Source organism: Dromaius novaehollandiae, chromosome 16 (assembly GCF_036370855.1).
Source record: "Dromaius novaehollandiae isolate bDroNov1 chromosome 16, bDroNov1.hap1, whole genome shotgun sequence".
Taxonomy (NCBI): Eukaryota; Metazoa; Chordata; class Aves; order Casuariiformes; family Dromaiidae; genus Dromaius; species Dromaius novaehollandiae.
In genome coordinates, this window is record NC_088113.1 from 8075768 (window position 1) to 8088091 (window position 12324).

The following is a 12324-nucleotide window of genomic DNA, read 5'->3' on the forward strand; positions in this document are numbered from 1 at the left end:
AATACATGTTTGTTCTGAATCCGTGAGTTTACAGTACATCACGCACTGCCTGTATTCACACTCTCGCCAGTTTAAGCCGAAACAGCGAAGCCAGGAGTGAAAGGATGGGAGCTAAAGCAGCGGAAGAATTAGAGCAGGCATTAGGAAAGGGTGGGATTTATGAGACAGACATTGAGCAGACACGCATTCCCGGCAAGGGACCTGTGGCAGCAAGCTGGGAAAGCCCACTGGGGAGAACGGCCTTCAGTGGCAGCTTTTAACCCCCAAAACCCATACATCTATTCCAGCAAGTGCTGACAGGCTCTGGAGAGGGGAAAAGTGCCCTAAAATGAGGTGACTTGAAGAATCTGGGAAACTTCTGAAGGCATGACTCCTCCCGTGAGGGAGTGAAGGGCAAGCGACAGAAATCCCAGTGTCAACATGGCAATAAAATTGTCCCCAGGTCCCCCTGGGAAGGAATGGCATTTCTGAAAGTATGCAAAAATTAGTAGGAAATAAATACTGGGAAAAAAAAAAAAGAATTGGGGAAAAATGGGCTGATATCACTTGACAGTAGTGGAGAAGGACACTTGCCCGAAGCAGCCCCACCGCGGCCAAGCAAGGCCTCCTGCTTCCGTGGAGAGGCTATGGCCCCTTCCCAATCCTCACACAAGCAGGAGGAGGAAGAAGAGGAAGCACTGCCGCCAGCCTGGGGCAGAGTAGCTTCCCCCAGCCCTATGTCCTGGGCCTGGCGTGGGGTTTGCGGTTGCCCTGCCCCACTTTCGAGGCCCAGCAAAACATGCTGGGAGCTCTTGTGGTGACACCTTGCCGTGCGTGTTGGGTTGGGCAACCTTCCCGTACTCAACCAGGGTGCAATTTGGCTGGAGTTACAGTTAGATCAGAAATTAGAAGAGAGTCTCTAACCGTTGGAGCAATAGGGCAAGAAATATAACACTGCTAAGTTTACCAATATAAAATACAAACCAGCTCCTTCGAACAGCCCAGGCCTCAGCTCTGCGTGTCTGGGGGCCACACTCTGACCCTGACTTTTTCCTGTCCTCTCCGTGGATCCATTCCCCAGTACAACTGAAGGACCTTTGTGAAGGGGTTATAAAGATTTAACTAACCACTCACTCATTTTCCCAAATACCAGCTGTGTTTCTTTTTCACCTTAAGAAAATCACCATCATTTTCACATGGTGTTTCAGAGGAGGCTGGTGATAGAACCATCATGGTGGAGGGAGGAGGGGGTATGTTGTTCCCGTTACAAGACATAGGGAGCTGCACCTTGCTTGGCAATGATGGGTGGGAAGAAAGACTGACACTCCACGTCTCCCCACCATAAACCATTCCCACCAATTAAGAGGAAGATGGTTTCAAATTATCGTATTAAATTCCAATCCCTGAGCCTTTCACTGTTTTGTCCTTCTTGCTGTCAACACCACCTGCATCTTGGACAGTCTAGTTTCTCAGTCCCATCATGTTGTCCTCTCTTCATCGTGTTTAATCCATTGCCATTATAAAGAGTCCAACTGCAGGTCCAGACCCCTCTCTCCTGTGTGTGTGGGGGGTCTCAGGTCCACACACAAGCGCTATATGGCGATAGTGACCACCTGTGCCAGGAACAGCTATAGGAAAGCTACAGACCTCCTGCCCTGGGATGAATTTCAACCCCGAGGCATTAGCACAACTTCAGAGGTATCACAAATGGCATGTACTGCCCATGACCCAGCCACCCAAATTATTTAAATCTTTTAAAATCTGGCTGCATTACATCTCTCCCTCCTCTTTGCTCTGATGCATTCAGCACAGCTCCTGCTTTATGTTAACCGGAGGAACGGCAGTACAGGAATGAACTCACACTACTTCTGTGATGACTTCTGACCCGCAGATTATAGCATCCTGCACTGTCTGAGAGCTGTGCTGAAATAAAACTGCTAACAAAAAGAAGAGAATTTTTCTCCCCGGTTACAGCAAATTTGCAGCAGTGGGATGTTTCTGTTCTTTCTGTACAAAGGATTACATTTTTTTAAAATATTCTCTCTGTGAAATCTTTTCTGACCTACAAGCAGTATAAAAATGCAACTCAGGGACACCAAACAAGGCTATGTATACATTTGGGGATGTGGAAGCTAACACAGTGTTGGCACTTAACAAATAATAAATAACCATCATTAATTATTGATCACAACCCCAGCTAATCAAGCTTCACCCCTGTGGTTACCATGATATCATCAGACCCCTTTGATATAGCCTGTGAACGGCCTTGTACTGCACACTCGCGCCCGCGCATAGCATCCTCCCCTCTGCCCCAGGAGCTCGCTGGATGACTAAATTGGGATTACTCACGCTAAGGAAGGAGGTGAGTGCTGCTGGCTGTCCGCACAGCCCATCCTGCTGTGCCACATCCGCAGGGCTCCCAGGAGGTGTCTGTACATCCAGAGCATGCAAAGCTTCGAGGCAAGCTGGGTCTTTGGAGTAGTTTCCCATGCCCCAGTGGGACTGCAAGGGGCTTGATGAGTCCAGTGCTGCTGCGGACGGTCTGCACCACTGAGCAACCACCGCCTTTGGTTGCGCTGGGTGCCTAAAGCTGTAACACCTGGAACAAGGCCAGCCCGAGACCTCGGCCAGGCTGTGCCGTGAGAGCAGCACCATGAGGACTCCGCGACTGGGCTCCAGTGAAGCTCTGTTCCCCATGGGCAGCGTGCTGCCACAGAGCAGAGAGCCTGGAGCAGGCTCAGCAGCAACAGGCCAAACCTGCCCAGAGGGCAATGTGCTGGATTTGAGCCAGGGCAATGCCCAACTAAGAGTCCAACCACATGAGCAGTGCCAGCAGCGGGACAGGGAGCTCAGCTGCCCAACGTCCAGCACAGCCAGCTCGGCGGGGGGGCAGCTCTGCTGGTTCCCTGCACGTTCGCAGCAGCCACCAAGGACTCGGCTGCAAGTCCAGCTCCAGATGGGAAGCGGGAACAGATAGCATCTCACATAGAAGCTGCCTGACCTTTTTTCACAAGCAATTTGTAAAAGTATAATACAAGAAAATTCTATCGTGCAGTTCTGACAACAGACGACCGCCTGCTCCCTTTATGAGGATGTTAAATCCTGTTATTAAATACAAGCCATTATCAGTGTGTCACCAGTGTCTCTTGATGAAGCTATATACCCAGGTAGACAGCTAGCCCATGTTTACTTGTTTACTCTTCATTAGAAATGTTCTGGATTGATTACCCTCATCTTCACCTTGCCGTGGCTGGGAGATTTGTTTTCCCTGTATGAGTCCAGGGCACTAAACCTTGCTCCTGCCTTCCCAAGCGATATGTAGGAGTGCAGTCTCTGTCATTGCCATCCTGCCCAGAACAGCCCAAAACTTTGGCAGATGGGCAAACCCTCTGCTTTTGCTGTTTTGCTGATCCCTTGGGTGTGGAGAGTTATGGGCAAACTTCTGCATATGGCTGAGTGACCGTGACCATCGTGGCCTCAAGGTTCATGTGGAGCCTGCCAAAATCAGTATGTTGTGAGACCTGAACACAGCCAAATAGCTCAGAGGACAAAAAATATTGCCAGCTTCTTGGCCCTCGGCACAACACTACCAAATCAGGGGATACTCACGCTGCTTGTGGTGCTAAGCCCTGTGATTAGTTTGGCATCTTTATAGCTGGAATTCTCAAACCACCCATCACAGCCACCAAGGTGGCTGTGTGAAGGCTAATGCTTCCAACTTATATGTAAAGCTGCTCCTCACACTCTGCCCTGGAAGAAATTAAGCAGCAGCCGTCTTGTCAGAGGAGCAATGGGGTCGCTCAGCATTTCAGGTTGCAAGAAAAGAGTCTGTTAGAAGCTCCTGAAACCTCACATCCAGGTGTTTTCCTCCAGGGAGAAGATGAACCTTACAAAAATGTTCAGAGCCAAAAACTGGGAGAACAAGCAGCTTCTTACTGAGATTAAATCGGGGACCTGAGCTCCTTTTTATTATTGTCCTAATCCCACCTCCTTTCTCAAGCAACAGGACATGCAAGCCCACTCCTGTCTTTTGAGCTTCAGAAGTGTGCCAAACATTCAGCAAATATGAATAAAAGCCAGAAACATTTGCTGAAGGAATAAATACATACAGCAAATACTAAAAGCAATGTTTCTAGGAGCTTTGCAACTCTGCAGATAGAAGATAGTGCAAACACTTTACCCACATTCATATTTCCTATCAGATACATTTATTGCCCAGAAAATTCGTAAGGCCTCATCCAAACAAAACATCCAAATTTCTTTTAATGATATTCACAACCCTTCCCAAAATCTTCTTGAAAATGTGATTTTCAGTAATTCTTTCTTGCTGAGTTTTTCAAGACTCAGCTGCAGCTGACCTGGTGTTGGTGATAGTCCATGTGGAGCAGGAGGTTGGACTTGGAGACCTCCAGAGGCTCTTTCCAACCACAGTTTCCATGATTCCCAGCTACCTCCATCCTCAGCCAGAGGACAGGAGCAATACCATGAGACTAATTACTGATCACAGACAACAAAAAGGCAAAGACAGCATCAAAGCAATCAGTTTCTGGTCCCCTACTCAAATCGTTGCTAGCAACTGCCCTCTAAAGCTCCTGGCCAAAAGAGGAATCAGAGTGACAGGGATGAGAGCACCTTAGAGGCCACCACAGCAGACAGGTATCAGGTGACTACAGGTACCTATTTCTAGAAATATATAGAAAAACATTGTCTCCAACAGCTTGATACATGTTGCAGTCTGCTGAACAACTCTAACCCCACTGAGTGTTGGATCAAGTTTCGAGACCGTGGAATCTTGAACAGTGGGACCATGATACAGTCAATGGACTCACCTAGTCCATAACAGTCCCAAATGACAGGGATGCTAAGCATAGGAACTGGAAATCCCTGGCAGCAGCTGGGCCTAGAGCCCACACACCGTAGGTCAGCAGTGTGTAACCTGGTTAAAACGAGCAAAAGGGATTGTCTCTGAAGCACCATTCACGTGGAAATCCAGGGATCTGGCAGTCTGCTCAGATAGCTGGAAAAACGTGCATTTGTCATCAGTTCTTAGTACTGATGTGATAGGATTGCTGGGCTAAGGTTTAAATGGCATTAGGTTTATGCAAAGAGGCAATGTTTTTCTGCTAGAATGGCTGAAAAAGTAAACTCGCCCAAGGCTGGCAAAGACTTGTGTGCCTGAAAGCTCGCCTATTTTTTCTAACAGTGTAAATCGGTCTAATAAAATATATGATTTCTCCCTAGAAATCACTCCTTGATTGTGGCAATGCCAGCAGCCCTCTCAGTTGTGAGCATCCATCTTCACCCGCACTCAGCAGCTGGATGGGATAGCCACATTGGTGTGCACTGATCTGAACAAACTGGTTTTATCATCACTGGCTATTATCATTGCTTCCCAGCCTAGAACATACCTGTCACCGCACACACACACAAGAAATAAGTGTTTGCTTAAACAAGCAGCCAATTTGGATTGGACAGATGAAGGAAAGGAGATTGACTTGACCTACACAAAACCACACTCTGAGCACTGGCAGATTCATTAACCAGCCTCCTGCCTCCCCGCACAGGGCTCTTCTCTGCAGACAGCTGCTAAGTCATGTGGCCTAAATAATCTGCTGAATATTGGGTTTCTGAGTGGTTTGCATGCAGTCCTGCTCACCACTGAGCTCCCTGGGGAGAGGTGCTTGGTCCCACAGCATCATTTCTCTTTTTGGATGACCAACTTTCCAAGCAGAGAACAGGCAGAGCTGGAGAAGCTGTTTACAGCACAAATCCTGTCTATCCTCAGGGGTCTGCAGGCCCCCAGCAGTCCTAGCACATTTGCAACTCAAGAGAGGCGATGGCACCCTGCAATCACAGCTGATTTAATTCCAGCTGTTTGTCACAGCTGCGCTGCCAACTGGCAGCAAATGTGTGACTCTCTAGTTACACCTGTGCAGGTTCCTCCCTTCCTGAGAGTCTCCCACCTATTTTGTTGGAGGTTTTCCCCTTCAGGGCACCACAGGCTCAGTAGCAACCCTTTCCCATGTGAAGGGCCAACCTAAATGAACACCTTCCCGTTGTCACCCTAACCCCAAGTCCCTTCTCACATAACAGGCAGCATCACGGGGCATGTCCCATGGCAGTGAGGGAGTCACGCACAGTGCTACATCTGCCACCCAGGACAGATGTCAGGATGGCAGGGACAGCAGAAATAGAGGCATCCTACATTTTAAAAGTTTCCTCTCCAAATTCGATTCCCTCCTGCTCAGGCAACACATACGCTGCTTGCTAATTTGTGCAGAATAGGAGGGAGCTGAGTACTCCCCTCCCTCACTGCGTGGGGAATAGCCCCAATTTCCCAGAAATCTCCCTTGACTTGCCTGTTAAAATATGCCTAAATAATGCTGCAGTGTCCTTTGTGCAGCTTACTGGAGAGTATTAAGAAGCACAGACAAATACTCAGCCCTCAGCCCAGCTGCCTGGCAAGTATAGTAGGCAATCACACCAGTTTTCAAATACCTACAAATGAATATCCTGAGACAGGCCATAAACTGCTCTTTCCCCACCCAGGACCAGGTAGATCCCAGCCAGATACTTCCACGAGCTGCTCTGCAGCCATGGGTTGGCCCTGATGAGTCCCATCCCTGCCCTTTTGCTCACGCACATCGTTATCCACAAGGTCAGGCAAAAATCTATCGAAAACCTTCCAGTTATTTCTTACGAGGAAGCATAAGCAGCCCTTCAGCCTGAGTGACCTTGGGGTTTTATCTTCCATCAGATAAGTAATCCCCCTCGGCCAGAGCAGTAATTCAGCCTCAGCAGGGGAGGGAGGCAGGCAGCATGCACACGAGGGGACAGGGCCGTCCTTGCTCCTGCCCCGGCCAGCCCAGCCGTGCTCACACAACCCATCCTGCTGAACGGCATTAAAGTCTTGGGCTTTCACCCTGGTCCTTGAAGCCACCCCATATTTCTGTGTCTCTTTATAAAGTCTTTCTTCTACCCAGAGCTGCGATTCCCCCTGCACCCATCCTACCCATGCCTGAGAATTTTATCCTCCACAACCAGCCCAGCAGGAAAGGGAATTTTTCCTCTCTTCTCAAGCATTCAGTGTGTGGTGCCTACTAAATAGGGAGTGCCACTTCTCTCAGCCATTTCCACAGCCAAAGAGCTCGGCAACGGCGTCAATCCATGCGCTCCCATGAGCCATCCGGGGCTGCAGGAGCGTGACACTGGCCCAGCCTCCTCTGATGGCATGGAAAGGAGACCCCTCCATGCTGGGAAGGACCTGGTCCACCACCGTGGGGCTGTGAAAGTGCCACGGCATCAGTAAGGAGGAAAGGAGGTTTATGAGCAGTGGCTGAGGAAGAGGAAGAAGCAAACCTTGCTGCTGTTTATAGCACCAAACTCTGCAGGTCTTGCAGTGCTTCCAATCTGAAGGCAGGTTCTTGCTGCTTGGCTTCAGGGAGGCGGAAATAAGTGTAAAAGGAGCTTTAGAAAGCAAAGCTCTTCCTAGGGGTAACCAAGAGCAGAAGCTGGGGAGACTCTTCACAGCTGCATATGCCCCATGCTGCATATAACACCCTGCTGTCTTTGCTTGCAAGGGGTTCACACTGCAGCAAGGGCATGAGGAGACCTGAGCTTTCGGAGAACATCTCTCGCAGCCTCTAGGGGAGGTCCCAGAGACTGGAGCCAGTGCTCTGCTCCCTGGGAATGAGGAGACACCCTGCCCCAGGCGTCTCTGCACAGCTCGTCCTGGTGAGAGGGAGCCCCGAAAGTGCAGGGCGACCAAGGCGCGTGCGCCTGGGCTTCACTCGCCGCGGAGGAAACCCTCCAAGCACCAGTGCAGCTGAAACAAGTAGGGCGGGCAAGGGCCTGACCTCGCAAAGCTCCCTTCTCGCAATGGCATCGACTATTTCTGTAATCAGCAACTTGTTTCTGAAACTGAAAATCCATTATTATGGGCTTCCAAATTTGCTCCACAACAAAAATAACCCAAAGGGAGAAAAAAAAAGAAAAAATCTCGGTGTTGTCCTGCTTTCTCACCCATACACGTTGGGTCAGTGCCATCTAGAGGCAGGAGTCCAGACCGAACAGCCGCCAGCACCGCGCACGCAGCCAGCAGCTTTGCTCAGTGCCAAGAGGACACTGGCTTGGTCCCAGTGGGTTTCAAAGCAAAAAGATACCCGCCGGGTGTGGAGACAGAGGCTGAACCACTCTCGGGTCCTGCTTGATGCAGCCCCACCAGGTAGCTCCTATTCCCCGTGGCCACCGGGACACGTAGAGGGCAGCAACGCTGCAGCATCCCAAACTGCCGCCAGCCACAGCTCCCCTTCCAGCACCTCCCCAAAACCCCGCCGGCGCTCGCCAGACAGCGGTGAAACCGGGAGCGAGGGGGGCCGCGTTGCTGCATCGCTGCGCGGCAGCAGTGTTTGAGGCTCAGCAGAATTCGCCCCCCATTTGTGAGCAGCCTGGCTATTAATATGCATGCAGATGTATTAATAGAGCTGGCTAAACACTGCCGCAGGTCAGAGGAATATTTCAGCATTTCTCTTTCATCCCAGATTAGACTAAAAATGCCAAACAGAAATATTTTTCACTGATAGGAAGTTCAGGGAAACAAAAAAGGCTGATGAGAAAATATCAAATATTTCATTTTGTTGGGGTCCAGGCCGGGTTTATACCTCGCTCCTGCCGCGGTGGGACCCTCTCTGAGCTGGAGAGTCCAGTGTGGACGAAGGTGGGGGATGCTGAGAAGCAGCAGTGCCAGGATGGGGCCTCGGCACCGAGCCCGGCAGGTGGAAGAGCATCAACTTTTACAGCTATTCAGGCTGCACCGCACTGATGATAAGGGCTGCAAAGTGTGTCGCATTGCTCCCTCTCCTAATATTTTTGGTGAATTTCATGATGGCTCCTGCTGCCCCCGCTCAGCCTGCAAACCGCCCGGTTTCCACCACCGTGCGACGCAGGAGCCAACGGGGCCGCATGCGTGGGCAGAGCACTGCCGGGTGCCAACTTGGGCACTCCCTGCTCCAAGCTCATCCCAAGCTCCTGTAGACCAGGATGAGTGACCACAGCTCCAAAACCAGGTTCAAACCCTCTGCAGTCACCAAACCCAAAACAAATCACATGACAAGGCGCAGCACAGCCGCGCAATACCTGCCACTGTCACCCCTGGGAAGAGCAAGGGGCTCCAAAAGCACCTGCCAGGTACAAAGCTTTCCATTCACTTTTTTTTCTTCCTTTTCCAAAAATATGGACTTCTCTTAAACATATTTAAGAGCAAGGAGCCTGTATACTGGAAGAATAAAATTGCCTTCTGTCCCTAGAAACCTTGTCCTATTTTGCAATGATTAACTAACTGTATTTGCATATTGTCTGTTCTTAGTTAAAGACTCAGGGGGACAATTTCCAAACACTTTCTAATCTTGCACAGAGGCTGTATGCAGTATTGTCACTTCCTGACAACCCCCAGTGTGGCTGCAGCTGGCAAGCTCCAGTCTTGCTTACTTTTATTAATATTATTTCATATTTATGTTGCTGGCTTGCCTACAGCTCCCAGGCAGGGACCTGTTGTGCTGGGTGCTGTACAAATGCAAAAAAAAAATGCCTTTCTCACCTTAAACACTTTTGCATAAGTCATATTTTTGTGTTTACATGAGCAGTGGGCTGTTAAGACCTTTGCCCACCTAGGCACACAAGAGCACCATGCTAGTTGCTGAGTTTTTATGCCTATACTGCAAGCTGGAGCATTAGTGAGATGCCGCTGCGTATGTGATATAAACCCTCGACCGTCCTTCGAAGGAAATGCAGAAGCTCCGTTAACTTTTGGGCTGGGAAAGGAATCGGAAATCAAAAGGCTCTGTGACTCAGTAATCAGCATCGCAGGGTTTTATTAAGCAAATTATTACTGAACAAGTAAATAAAACAGCAGGAATCAAACCAACAATCAATAGCGGCGTTCGATCCGGGACAGCTCGCGTTCACAGCCTGCGGGCCTGATCCCGCAGCCCGGCCTTTCCAAAAGCCAGGCCCCGCCGATGGCCCAGGCAGGTTTTGCCTGTGTTTGAATCAGAGGACGCTGCCACGTGTCGTGGTAACGTTGCTGGAGTGGGGGGCAGCACGGTCTGGTGCAGGTAGTTAAGTATGAACACCTGGAAGCTGAACTGAGATTAAAACAATAAACACCCTGAAAAACCAATTAAACGTTTATCACTTCAGATGACTGGCAAAAGAATCCATCAGCCAGTCCAGGATTTGGATGACAACCCAATGTGCTTTAGGAACTTCAGCACGGGATATATCATTTTAATGGTAGTCGTAAGCACGAGCCTGCATGTGAGGCCCATCCGAGGTGCTCGCCTCCTCGCGCTGGAGAGCTGGCTAGCTGGCTGCAGTTTGCAGGACGCTTTTTATCTTCCTCCCCAACACTCACATTCGGCTTTTCCATTGAAAAGGGGGCTTCGGCACAGGCAAGCCTTGGGACAGAGATGCTGTGCTTTGCAGAGCCCGTTGCCCTCCGGAGAGGCTCACACACGGCGCTTTCTCCCCAGGCAGGCACCAGGGCAAGCACAGAGTGCTGGGAAAACCTCGTGCCATGGGGGAAAGCACCCAGCACGGCCCCGCGCTCACGGTATTGCAGCCACAGCCTGGTCCCACTCTTCCCCGGTGGCCTCAGGGCTGAACCAAAGACCCCTGCAGAGGAGAGCATCCACATGACTCCCCCCAGCATTTATTTATGGGACTGAAGGTGATCGAACCTCCTGTATTTGCTAATAAAGTGTGACAAATGTGAGAGATGCTTCTCTGCCCTGGCAGGGATACATCATTGCTCTCTCTGAAGCCTGACATTTATTTGGGCGATTTGCATAGGCTGCATTACTCATCGGAGGCAATGCAGAGCTGTGGTCAACCCCAAGCAAATAAATCTGGCCCCTCCAGGAGGCCCTGCAGCGACTGACCCTCAGCATCTCCATGCAAAGCAGCCCTGGGTGCAGTTTGTCACTGCATGGGGACAGGAGCGTGGGGTATGGACGTGTTTGCCCACCGCCATCAGGTACCTGTTGCAGGCTCAGTGCACAGAGGAAACGCTCTCCACATTGCCTTTGCTCAGGACCCTTACAAAAACTCATTTATACAGCACCCGTGGAAGAAGTTGGAGTGAATGGAGGGAGCGAATTAAGGATGCTCTGCCATCCCCGCAGGCTTGAACCAGGAGGGAAGGTGCCAGCGTCTTTGCAGATCAGGCCTGCAGGGCTCAAGCATGACCATGCGGAGCAAACAGGCGTAGCCCTACCCTGCTCTAACACTCGTGAGAGAGCTCCGTACATTTTAGCTGTGGGAGGTGGTCTCCTCCAGCACCCCTGTGTTGGGGGGCTGGGCTCTGCTAAGGGGTAAATCACAGCAGATAAATCACAGCAGATGACACACAAGAGCTGACCATGCAAACCTGGCTCAATTACAACCAGTTCACCAGGCAGGATTTTCAGTGACACTATGCTGAATTTTGCAGGAGAAACCAGCAGCAGCGACTGCGCCGGGAGCATCAGTGCTGGGCCCACGGGGCCGCAGGGCACAAGAGAGTGCTCTTGGGCCCGGGAGCGCCCAGACCGACCGCTGCAGCCTGATGCTGCTGGAAACACTTGGTGGCCAATATGTCCCAAATTTCCCACTGCATCAGCTCAGCTGTAATCAGCTTTGGATTACTGTAGTCTTCTAAATTAACAAACACCATGGACATCCCTTCTGTTACCGACTCGGTAAATCTCCCCAGTCGCGCAGATGGCTTCCTCTCTGCAACCCAGCACCAATTATCGGGAAGTGAAAAGAAACTCAATCCTGAACTAAGAAAAAAAAAAGTTAATAATAATCAGGTGAAAGCCAGATGCTGTCGCGACTGACAGCCTGTGGCCCCTTCAATGGGTTTAGCTAATTAGCAGGCAGGTGACACGGCTGCACTCGCCGCAGGCAGAGAGTGGCCCCGAGCGCATCAGCCGCCCAGCTCTACTGGGGCCGGCTCTTCTCCCCGCTGCAAACCCACCTCTTTGCGCTTTTCCCAAGTTAATAAAGCATTCGCTAACGGCTGAGATGGGCTTTGGGTTTGCAAGGTGAGGAGGACGAGGTGAAGGGGTGCCCCTGCAATTAGGTCTGCTCCGCGGCATCACACACAGCCAGCCTGGGCAGTGCAGCCGGAAGAGGTTAAAATGCCTGGGGGAAATTTCTTTTATATTTTTACAATATTTCACGTAACGTATCATTAACCTCTGGAACATGCTGCCACAAATGATCACTGAGGTTTCAGCAGGATTCAAGCAGACCGGACATTTAAATTGATGGCGAGAGGAACCACAGCCATGTTAAATAGAAGAG